Below are 10,780 nucleotides of genomic sequence, written 5' to 3'. Positions count from 1 at the left end.
GCCCAAGTCCCATAGCTGCACAGGGGGACACTCAGTGAGAAACATTTCAGCTGCAAAACAAAAATCTGAGTGTCACTTCAGGATGACACTTGAGAGAACAGCTGAGGCTCAGCTGCACTTACAAGCCATCACCAAGGCTCAAAGGCTGAATAATTCTTTGAATTGACTTTATCTCCCTGTCCTTTTTGCCTACCTAACAGTGCCTTGTGGGGGGTCTGCATTTTATTCTGCCAGTGAAAAAGAACAGAATTCAATATACCTTTATAATATGGAAATAGATTCTGTGCCCCATTGTACCACTACAATTCAGCTTTCACATCCTGGGACATTTTGGTGAATGACACCTGAAAAACTCCCAGCATTTTACTATTTTATTCTACACCACCATTGTTTCAGCATTACATAACAGGCATGCAAATAAAATAATGGAAAGGATGGGAGCTATATAGGCCATGGGACCTATGTAATAGGAAAACCTGGCAGTTATCTGTTTAAACAGAATTACAATGTCTGTAAACATAGTGGGACAACAATGAGCAGAAAAGATTGATCACCTTAATCGACTGGGGTTTGTTCTTTGGGTTTTGGACCATAATGTGAGAGCTGAGAGTGCAAAAAGCTCCAGCCCAGTGAACACCTTGCTTGCTGATTCTCAGGACACTGGACTACATGACTGTTGTAGGTCCCTACTAACTGCATGGCTCTTCTATGATCAGTGATACCTAAAGTGCAATTTCCTGAATAAGTGAGTGATACTGGTGGCCTAAGCACAAGAACAAGGCAAGTTATAAACCTACAACACATGGTACCACCTTCCCTGTGTCTGTGCTTGCTCCAGGGGTCCCCCTGGCTAAACACAGAGTAGTTGCTCCCTTGAGTGCTGCTACCGCAGTGTAGTTGCAGCTCAGTTAGAAACATCATCACTTCCATGGCAGTAATGAGTGTAATTGTAACCCTGAGTCTTTCACAGAGAAAAGCACAGCCTTTTTTGGGTCATTAGAGAAGAACCAGAGACATGCTCATATTTGAAAAACAACTCTCATTTGGGCTGTGCATGATTATTTGTATCAGTGGCATCTTTTGTAACTCTCAGCAGGTCAGTTGTCATGGGAGGTGATTGTAAGTTGCTTTTTAGATCTTCTTGAAGAGAAGGGGTTAGAAGTTTGATCCTGAAATCAAGACCTTTGCTGTACTAGGCAAAAGGACAGAACAAAAGGTTGCTCCTGACTGTCATAGCTGATTAAAATAAGTCCACACTTTTGGATCACTTAACTGTCAATCAACTGTCAAAGCACAGTTACTGATTCTCTATCGGAACCTCATTGCTCCTTACTGGTCTTTCCCAGCTGTCACAAAGGTGGGAGGTGCAAATAGGTCTCTGACTCAGCCCTGGACACAGCTCTCTCTCTTCCCCTTCCTCACCCTCCAGCCAAGTACCAAACAGCATCTCTGACTCTGGAAGAGGCTTATATTGGGGAGCCTGTGTGTGCCCACCGACACACTTGCATTATTTAACACACGTTCACCCCTTGTTCTGCCTGCTCTGTCCCCACCATTTACTGCTAAACAGGTCCCTTATCTTTATTGATCACTTAATTTATCTTTTCTTAGCTCCCCTTGCTCCGTCTGGTGCAGTGTGTCCAAGGTATTGAGCTTAAACATCCGTCTGTTCATCCTGTCAGGGCTGGTTTGCCTCTGAAAGAATAGGGGGAGCAGGTGGTGTGACTAAGCAGAGCCCTGACAGAATAGGGGCACCATGGCTGTGTCCTGTCCCAACCTGCCAGCAATTCCCCACCCTCCCAACTGTTCCACATTAAAGCACTCAACTGTGCCTTTACAGTCCAAGTTTTACACAACTGTTTTACAAACCAGGAAGAATTTCTTTTGTGGAAAATCTTTTGTTAGGCAGCGCAGGACGGGGAGGGGAGCAGGGTGGAGGGAGTGGAGGGAGCCGGTTCTGAGAGCGAGCGCATTTTAATGTGCGTGGACAGACACCATGGGATGTGCCAAGCTGCTGAGGGAGCCAGCTCTGCATTTCTGGGCTGCCTCTGAGCCCTCAGCAGATCTTTCAAAGTCACTAATCTTCCCGTCCCTTTCCTTTGCTCCTGTTCATGCTACTACTTTAGTTTGTTAAACCAAATGAGACTGAAATCCAAATAAAATCAACTTTTACACTTTTTTTTTTTTTTCTCAACAAGAATAGAATATCCATTTTTCGCTGTTGCAAAATTACTAGAAGTCCATCTAACTGGACAGACAACCCCAAAGAAAAGTCCAGACAATGCTTCAACAACATTCCAGTTCCCAAACTGGTCCTGCCAGGGGCACTGTGCTGCTTCTGATCCCGTACACCGTGTTTCTTCACAGGATTCTGTTCCACCCAGATGTACAACAGAACTTACACGTGAAGCATCTCTGAGGAAAGCTACTCTGAAATGTTTGGTCCACAGGAGACAGAACAGGAATGCACAAAATGGAACCCAAGAACAGCAGGTGTTTGTTACAGCTGTGAAACTGCTCTGGTGTCACCGCCAGAGTGCTACAAAGAGTTGCAAACAAAAGATGAACCTATCGAATTCTTCTTGTTAGTTTGTTTTTTCTTTTCCCCCTCCCTGTGAGAATTCACAACCACATCATTCACAATTTTTTAAAAGCCAAACACAAGATTTGGGTGTTTTCCACATTTCTAAAGGACAATTACAAGCTTTTGCATATTTACATTTTGCCCTGCAGGCTTTTTCCACAGGCTAAAATGCATTGAAAGTTCTTTTTCAGGCAAAATTGCAAACCAAGAGACAGAGATGCTTTTCTTTTTTGAAAATATTGCAGGCAATTGCTCAAATCTTATAACTGCAATGGCAAAAAGGAAAAGAAAAGATACAGAAGTTGTCCTTTCTTCCCTTCAGAGATGTCTGTCTTTCTGCCCTTGCCCTTCCCACAAAAGCTGAGACCCTGCTCCTATAGGAGTCAATGGTCAAATTTTGAGGCCTGAATTTAACCCAATCTGCTGTGTCCTGCAGCAGCAGCAATCAGACACTGCTGGTGAGAGAGGGAAGGGTCCACATTTGTTACTAGATACTTGGGAAAGTGCTGAGATTGAATCCTGTAAAAGCACTGGTTTCTGTTAGGAGCCTGATCCTCTCAAATATGTATGTGGTGCACTTATCAGTCCAATTTATACGAAGCATACAGTTCAGACTCATGGGGGTTTTTAGCTTCCTAATCAAACACAAACCATAGAAATACCAAAAAAAAAAAATTAAAAAAAAAAAAAGAGAGAGAGAGAAAGACTGTATTCAGAGAATATCTGACATTGTCTGTCCTGGACAGACAATGACCTGGGTGCTGTCTGATTTTTGATTGCAGTCTCTTGTATTACTGCATTTCCACCATGCATAAAGAGAACATGTACTTGAAGGCAGCATCAGGAGTGTCTTTTCTGCCAGAGCAGTGTCCTAATTGTGAGGTTCTTTAAGTCTTATTTTTCATTTTCTATCTCACTGAATATTTATTCAATACATGGTGAAGCAAGGGAGGCTCAGCTCACCCTCTCACCATGGTGCTTGGGCTGGTCACCTTGCAGAAGGAAGACAAAGATTTGATTTTTACCAGATTGATGAGAATAACAAAACTAGCACTCCAAAAATATGAACAAATACACTTCTACTAAAATATTAGATAAAAAGAGATCATTATGACTTAATTTCAGTCCGAGCTTTTTCTGAAATGCAGCAAGATTTTCACCTTTTTTTTTTTGACAACCAAGATTATTTTACAGTCAAATTGGTAGACAGTGGTACATCTCCAAATGTTTATTTCAGACCTGGAAATGATCATCAAGAAGATGGGGATCAGCATCACTAAGAATGAAACATTTTCAAATGTCCTGCCTAAAAATTTATACCACAAATGCAGTAGAAAATAGAGCTTGGTATTTTAGTATTGTAGGTAAAGAGAGAAAGAGGGTACCTACAGAGCTCTATATAGAGTCTTTGTTACTTAAAAAGGTGTACCTAGACATTTTCTCAATAATTTATTAAAATCTGTGTTAAAGCTGGAGGGAAAGAAAACATCTTACATCTCTGCTCATTTCAAAAGTATTACAATTAAATGTGTACTTCAGAAGAACTCTGTCACAAATACTGCATTGCCTGTAAACTACCAAGCTGCCTTACAACTAGGAAATCACAATTATAGATCAGAAAATCCTTCCTTATTGTCCATTTTGAATATTGTATATAATGTCTCCACTACCACGTTAAGCCCTCTCATTTTGCTCCTACTAACTTAACTTAAATGCTGATTTCTCTCATATACATATATTAAACATCAATACCTTTAAATGGATGATGTACAAAATGCAGGCATAAAAGACAAAGCAGGAAGCCCACAATCATTCTGTTTTATCTGCTCGTGGAGCTTTGTTTACAATCTATTTGTGTACAAAAATATTTGGAGAATTACTAAGCCAGTTATCAATTCGTCCTTATGTTATACAGAGAACCAAATGGGTAGAAAATATGTGGAACTAGACAGGAGATAATATGATGTTTCCAGTGACCTGAAATGCAAGTCTGAATTAGATCACAAATCATCTAACTAGACTGAAATGGGTCTCATGGACTTGGCAACCCTTGATGGATGTTTTTCTGCATCACAAAAGTCACCATACAGTTTGCCACATTTTGATACAACTACATTTTCCAAGAGGCTTATTGCTTGCTAGGCACAGATGTTGTGGTTCAGAATAAGTTGTGCTGCCTGCTTCTCTGTAAGAAAAGGTTACATGGCAACTGCCAAAAGCTGTCTAAAATCAGCAGTGCTTTCTTTAAAAAAAATGAAAACAATTAATGAAACAACCCAACACAGGCATAAAGAAAACTTAGTTTTATGGGACAATCAGCTCCATGCACCTCTGTATCCAGAGGTTAGAACAAGCTTTCTGCACTGGTATATACAACCCTCAAAATATTTTATATGGATTTTGCTACTTCTGTGAAACAACATTGTCACTTGCTGGACCCATCAAATTTGATTGAACTTGCCTAGAAGTCACATAGTGGTATCCTTAATATATATAATGCCATCATTTCACTTCCCAAATGGATGAACAAAATTATAAGAGGAGGGGAAAATAAAAATTGTTTTAGCATCAACTCATCCCATTGCAAAAGCAATATTTGTGTAATTGTGCATAGTAGTTTAAAGTATAATTTAATACATCCCTTTAACAACCCACAAATTATCACTTGACAACTAGAAATAATAGATCTTTTTGTTAAAAACAGAAAGCATGTGAAGACTAAAGGTTAAACAGGTCTTTTCATCATGATAAATCACTGGTTAATGAGCCTGGTATTGTTGGGTATTATCCTTGCTCACTTCAATGCCATTACCTTCTGGTTGTAAAGCTGACACTACTAATGATCTTCATTCTTTGAACTTTTCCACAATATTGACTGGTTGCATAGAGCAGATGTTACTTGGATTTGACTGCAAAAGTGGCAATTCTTCTAAGGCTTGGAGCAGGCCTGAAAAGAATGATACTGAACACAATGTATTTTGATATTTCTACATCAAAAGAGATTCTTCTCTAAGTGTCAGTTCTCGCTCTTGCAACTTCTTGAATTTCTTGGTATCACACGGAAACCAACCATAAATAAGAGATCAAAATTATTCATTTGTCTTCAGCAGTTTCCCTTCTTTTGGCAAAGTTGTAATAAGAACTAACACAAGAAAATTTGCATCTCATCTCTGTTGTTGTACCCATAACGTCTCCTGCATTACAGTACTGGCAAGTAAATAAAAATCTAAGCTGTGTGTTTCCCAGCTTTTCTTGCTGAGGTCGCCAGGAGCTGTGTCAGTGAGCCAAGTGCTGACAAAGCAGGATGCAGAAGGCTGCACACACGTGCTTGGGCACCCACAGCCATCACTTTTTGTTCCAGAGGGAAGGAGGCCCAGCAGACCTTCCCTGGGCAGGCACTTAGGAGAAGCAAAGAGCTCCTGGACACCTCTTTACCATGCCAGGAATGGGTGAGGGACCTGGCTCAGATAAACTCACAGAGCCTTGGCACAGCAAACAAAGACTTCAGGGTAAGAAGGCAGGGACTGATAAGTTTAATTTAAAACTGAAGCAAAGTGTTTATCCCCATTCCTTTCTCTTCCTGATCTTGCCCTTTTCTTATACTTCTTGCTCTGTTCCTGTCACTACTTGACTCTGGAAAATGTGGACTGCAGAGCAAAATTCAAACCTTAAGAAGGCAGAGGTAGTCTTATCTCAGTTTACATGCAGTCCTGGACCAGAAAAGTTTTGCTGCATCCTAGAACAGGAACGGGGACAAATGAACTCACCATTCCCCAAGTCAAACATGAAGCCTTGCACATTCTTTGAAGACTTCTGTGCAGCAGCAAGCACAAAAGCTCCCTAGTTCAGCTTGTATGAAGGCCAAATTCTTGCCCCTTTGCACCACTATGTTATGCCAAATGTATCTTAAGGACTTCTAGATTCTTTCCTACTTTTCTGTAAGTAAGGGTGTATTTTTCTTTTCTTTCAGTGAGTTTGTGGAGAATGGAGAATGAGGATGTGACTGCTTTTACAGACAGCATTCTTGTCTGGTGTTGTCTGGAAAAAAATGAGCAATTTCTCTAAAGAAAGACAATAACGCTAAAAGAAAGAAAATAATACTGAAATTCCATACTCAAAAATCCAAGCTAGCAAAAGCATTTCACATGTACCAGTAACACCTCACTGGTATGTAAAAAGTGCACAATGAAAATTTAATCCCAAAGGTTCAATCCTTAATCAGCATGGGAAACTTAAGAAACTTTTCAACAGTGTTAATGTCATAATATGAAAATGTAAACATGAACAAAGTTCCAGCCCATGACCTCTGATCCCACTAAACTCTGTTGGACTGAAACAGTCTGCACATAGTAAGTCTATCACACCAGCACCTGAGGCTATCTGATGTACAAAGAAGGCTTCTCTTAAAAAAAATAGATCAACTCACATACAGGATAAAATCCTGAACAAGTCAGCCAAAGCACCAACAAAACTAAGATTTTACTTGAGGAGTAATTGGATACTATTCATTTATTTGATAGGGGGTGAGAGGTGTGACATGATCTCTAATAACCCCAACAGGCTGCAACTGAGGAATTTCTCATCTTTAAGATGTCATCTCTAAAAACACGTCCTCATATGGGATCTGCCCTGGTGTCAGAGAAAAACTGTCTCTTGTCACTATTTCCAAAGTTACTGTTAGATATACCTAAATATTCATTTATTGTCCCACAATCAGAACTGCAGTCTTGCAAGATCCAGGCTGGCGTACACTATAGAGATATAAATCCTCTCCTGCTCAGGGTTTATCAAACACATGGAATGAGAATTTTCATTTGAAGAATATTTACTTGTTAGTGTAAGCAATTTGTTTCTATTTTAGTGTCTACAAAGTTGGTTTTTAGCATGTAAAAATTAGTCAAAATACTTTGAAAGGCATGTTTTTGATAATTTTTTTAAAATTTCTTTTTAGTGTGGGTAATACCAACATTTTTCCCTTTTGCTTATTAGTATAAATGTTTCCCAGTTTATTGATAAATTGAGAAAAAGAGTGACTTCTGCTTCTGTGAAAAAAGCCCTTTGACTCCAGTAGACTGTACACAAATATATATCTACTTTAAGATTCTTTTTCAACCAGTTCCACTGATATTGTTGGATGCCAGTATTGCAAACTGCATTCTCACTGTCTCGGTGGTCTTCACAGACAGCCTGTATTTTGCCATAAAATGCTTGAATTTTTAAATGCTATTCTGATTTATTTTTTTTTTACCTGATGCAAAACCAGTGGCTGGACACCTGCATTCATTTGGACATTCAGATATAGTTTACTACCAGGTAATCAAAGCACTTCTACACTATTTGAACCATGAAACATCACTAGTGGTAAATACTCCAGCACAAGCTAATGCAAATTAACCAGAGAAGGCTTTGTTAGACAAACCATATTTCCAACAGAGGCAGATGCACTGGGAGTCCTGGTTTCATGAAGGTGGGTAACCTCTTTAATCAAAGAAACAGCAGCTTCTGACATCATTCAGGCTCTCACTCCAGTGCCCTGACACCATGCTTCCTGCTTATCTTGCCTTCCAAAATCAGAAATCCCAATAAAATTAGTATGAGTATAAAAATAAAAGTAGTATGAGTATAAAAATTCTAACAAGTAATGCATTAAATTACTTCTTTCACTATTTCTTTAAGCAGAAGAGGTTTGGTTACAAGGAGAGCAGCCCATATAAATGTGTATGTGTGTGTGTGCAGCACACCCTGCTGATGTGTAACATTCAGTTAATATACTTCCGCCTGTGCTAGCCTGGGGTTTATAAAATTCTAGAAAAACCTCCAGACTGGCAGCAGAACTGGCTGGAAAGACTTAGAGCCAATCCATTAGGGCATTTCCCCCACAGATCCATTCCTGCAGCCTCCTCTGCCTATCACCCCCTTGACCACATTCACCCCCACTGGCCCTTTGCCTTTGACCTCCCTCTGCCACTGCCTCCGATTTTGTATTTGTTTTCTCAGGACCTGTTATCAATCACTTTTAAGCACCCTTAAGCAGGACATTTAACCTAGGCATGTGAAAGTGCTAGATCCTTCCATGCAAAGAAATAAACTGCAGCAGGCAAAACATAGTTTGTATCCCTTAAGGCAGCAAAGCCAGGGGAAAAAAAGGTTTTGCGTGTTTTAGCTGCCAAAAAAGCCAAGAAAACAAAGGCAAAATAAAGAAGCTCCTGTACATGATGCAGTTGCCAGAACTTGTGTGAGGTTTGAAGTGCCTCACACCATTACCCACTTTGATAACCTACAAACCAAACTTCTGCTTAGAGGAGTTCAAGCGCTGGTGTCAGCTAATTTCTCTTGTACCAAAATGTTGCATTTTATTTCCGCTGATTAGCATAAAATTGTTCCCATTGTCTCAGCCACAGAGGCACACAATGGTGCCAAAGATCCCTGCAGTGGGGAGTTTCTGTGTGTTTCAGCTCCTGGCTTTGCTTTAGAATTCATTAGCCACAGGAACACCACATGCTCTGTGTTGGATTTTGACAAATACATCAAGAAATAGACTATTTTTTCACCAGCAGCTCCCAGAAAATTTTAATTATTTGCTCTCAGCAGCCAGAGGAACTATTTTTTCATCACTGAATTGTGGCTGAAGCCATAACATTCCTGTGGAACTGTTTTTTTCCTATTTATCCCCTTTTTTGGCCAATGTCTACATTTACCTGCCAGTATATTGTGTACATTATTACTTTCTCAAATGTGGCTTTCATTGAATTGTCTCAGTCGTGAGAAAATTGCATGTATGTGCAAAAAAAAGTGAAAAAAAGACAAATTTCCCTTACAAAATGCAGTGAAGCATTCAAAAGGGCTTAAAAATCACTGCCAATAGCTATCATTTTACTCCCCTTCTCCTCCTTTCTTTTTCATTCCTCTCCTACTGTATATCTACCTAACTACTTGGAATTTTCATTATTATGGGGAAAGTTATTGTTTAAAAAAAGCAAAGAGATAATTTTTAAAAATTAAGAGAGGTTTTGCCTCTGGCTGGGTGTGATGAGCTCTGCAGCCAGTCCTGTGTCCGTGAAGGAGGAGCTCCTCACATGGGATTAGTGATGAGAAGCTCCATTTTTCTGCCCTAACAAATCTTGTTCTTGGCTCTTTTAATTCCTACTGGCTGCAGCTGTCCTGGCAGGTCACCCTCCCAGAGACCTGGATACAGCTGGAGGAGACAGGGAAAATGAGCAGGCGAAAAAAATCTGCTCCGTGTGTAAAAGTCAAGAACCAAGTACCACAGTGAAAGCAGCACTCCGGCCAAAACCCTTGTGGTTTATGGATGACTCCATTACTTGGCACTAGGCTTTTTGATATCATATCTGGTGCATTTACAAGAAAACATTAATGACAGAAGTTTTACAGATTCCACAACCACCAAAAAAAAAAAAAAAAAAGCAAGCAGATTTGACAGCTGCTCCTCTTAAATCAGAGGAATAAGGGGCTCAGGGCTCACATTCTGTCTTCCAGTTCTCAGTTACCATCGGTACTGCCTGCACTGCCCTCACTGAACTTGTTCAGATATCCCTTAATAAACATGAGATCAGAAGCCTTCCCTACATTCCCACGGCACTTCTGGCTGTTTCATCTATCAAATAATTATATTGATCAGGTTTTCTTCCAACAACAAATTATTTTGTGTAAGGTTCCCTAGGAAATTGGTGCTTTTCACTTCCCTTCTTGTGAGGCAAACAAAACCAGTCTGGATTGGTAGTAGCTTTTTATCACCTTGCAAAATCACTTAAAAGTATTGCTCTGAGTGGGTGATGCCTGTATTTCAGCTCTGGTGCATACAAACCATCCTGGGCTACGGGGATTGAAAACAAAACCTCCAAACAACCACCCCCCAAAAAAAAAGGGAGGAAGATTCAAGAGATGTCTAAAAATGGTCAGATGTGCACAAAGCATTTGGTGGTAGCGATATCACCAGGGGTGCCCTGGGGACTGGGGTTTAACTTGGATATGATCATCCTCCAAGACCGTCTCCTGCACCGTGTCTCTCTGCTGACTCCAAAAGTCTCCATGACAGCTGTTGTGTTGCCACAGTTTGTCCTTATATTGACACAGCCATTTTCATGGTGTGCCTGTTGTAAATTTGTTGTTACATGGTGCGTCTGCCACAAATTGCACGGTATACGTAAATTTTTGTGTGTGGCGGGGCCGGCTCGC

This window comes from Geospiza fortis, unplaced genomic scaffold, assembly GCF_000277835.1.
Source record: "Geospiza fortis unplaced genomic scaffold, GeoFor_1.0 scaffold165, whole genome shotgun sequence".
Taxonomy (NCBI): domain Eukaryota; kingdom Metazoa; phylum Chordata; class Aves; order Passeriformes; family Thraupidae; genus Geospiza; species Geospiza fortis.
The sequence above is the reverse complement of the archived record's forward strand: the minus strand, read 5'-3'. Positions refer to the sequence as shown.